Genomic DNA, 1,703 nt, shown 5'->3' with positions numbered 1-1,703 from the left:
AGGCAGCCAGGAGAGTACAACTAAAGACCCTCACAAAAGAGGACTCCAGAGATGCTGCACAAAGTGGCAAGGCCAATGGGAGGAGTGTGTTTAATACAAGGGGGAAGTTAATGATACCGTGGCTTTACGCCCAAACACCACAGTTTACCCTAGAACCATCGGAACATGTTGATTTGACCTACATTCCCTGGTCAGTGTTTGCAGCAGGGAAACTGACCTGTCGCCATGGTAACTGTTTCCAGAGTCCAGTTTCTGTGTGTTCATTCCCTGGCAGTGTTTGTGCAGGGGCTCAGGATCCAGCCTGAGTGTTCTTCCAGATGTGTCCAGTGCTGTGGTGGCTCGGGTGCTTCCAGTGTAGCGTGGGCTTGCAAATGAATGTGCTGCTTCTGTCCTCGGAGAACAAAGTGGCAGGAAGTTGGTTTCCCCTCTGCAATAGCCGCAGACTACGGGACCAAATTGCCTCAGCACTTTTGCAAATCCTTTCATACTCTAGCTAAGAGCCCCATGGGCTTCTACACTGGCCCCTTCCGAACCGTAACACTCGTGATCGAAATGTGTGTGTGCCGTGTGTTAGGGAAGAGCTGCTTAAAGTACAGATCCTGTCTCGATTACATGGTGGTGCAGAAAGGTTACTTGCTTTCATAATCTTTCCCCAAAACTTTGCTTGCCGGTGAATCATCTCAGAACTCAGGTCTGTGTTTGTTTTCCTACAAGTGCAAAAAACAGCCGATCTCTGAAAATATTTTTGAGCCTTTTAATATACATTACAAATATTTTAGACCAATCACATTTTGTTGGTATAACATATTTACAAAACAAAAATATATTACAATAAATATGAATGAAACAGTGAATTTGATCAACATCAAGCTCTGTCACAACCAGATAATTAAAAGGAATGCAAAAAACCTGCTGGCCTGCATAAGTTATGAGTTTTGAGATAAATAGGAGTCCAGAATTATAATGTATCTGGAAAAAAGTTGGGGGAACCCCCAAGTTTAAGTTAAATAACATTCTTTCTCATTGCTAATTACAGAGGGCTTAATGCTGCTTTTAAACTGTGAACATTAATTAATTATTCAAACATGATACAAAGCTAATAGAGTTCTATTTCAAAATGTACGTGACATCCACGTAGTGCCTTTAATTATCATTATACACTGTAGTTCACACAGTATCTACAAATGGGAATGGGAAAGAAACAGTGGATCACAGCAAGTCTCACATTCCAACTTTAAATAAGACAAGCACAAAGTGGGTCAAACATTATTTTATAATACGTTAATAAATAACACCTAGTTATGGTTACCTTGTACAGTTTTGACCGTATATTTAAAAAGAACATTTTCTGCAACTTTCACATTGTCTGTAAAAGATAAAATAAATAATAAACCTTTATAGCAAAAAAATCTATATAGAACCTAAAGTAATTTTGACATGCTGCCTTTTCTATAGTTGGCTGCAAGAAAATTAAAGCAAACAAAAAGTGATTGTCTTTTAAAAACAATTTTTGAAAGCCTTTCACAAATTGAGCATGAACCTTTTAAGATCAGCATGAAAACCTCTTGCCCACCTGCTGTGTGCATGTGTATGTATGATATACATTACGTACTCTGCATAGGCCCACTTGTGGATCTATTAAACTCAAAGAAGAAGGAACTGCTCATCTCAAAAGGAGAACCAGCCAACACGGAACTAAAATC

General features: G+C 39.2%; 1 protein-coding gene across 1 annotated transcript in view; it reads right to left on the bottom strand.

The window, feature by feature from the left end:
* The window catches only part of Leprot, a 23,246-nt gene that overhangs the window by 12,870 nt on the left and 8,673 nt on the right, over positions 1-1,703 (bottom strand). The gene's annotated exons all lie outside the window — the stretch shown is intronic.

This window comes from Octodon degus, unplaced genomic scaffold (assembly GCF_000260255.1).
Source record: "Octodon degus isolate 3935 unplaced genomic scaffold, OctDeg1.0 scaffold00057, whole genome shotgun sequence".
Classification (NCBI taxonomy): domain Eukaryota; kingdom Metazoa; phylum Chordata; class Mammalia; order Rodentia; family Octodontidae; genus Octodon; species Octodon degus.
The sequence above is the reverse complement of the archived record's forward strand: the minus strand, read 5'-3'. Positions and strand labels throughout refer to the sequence as shown.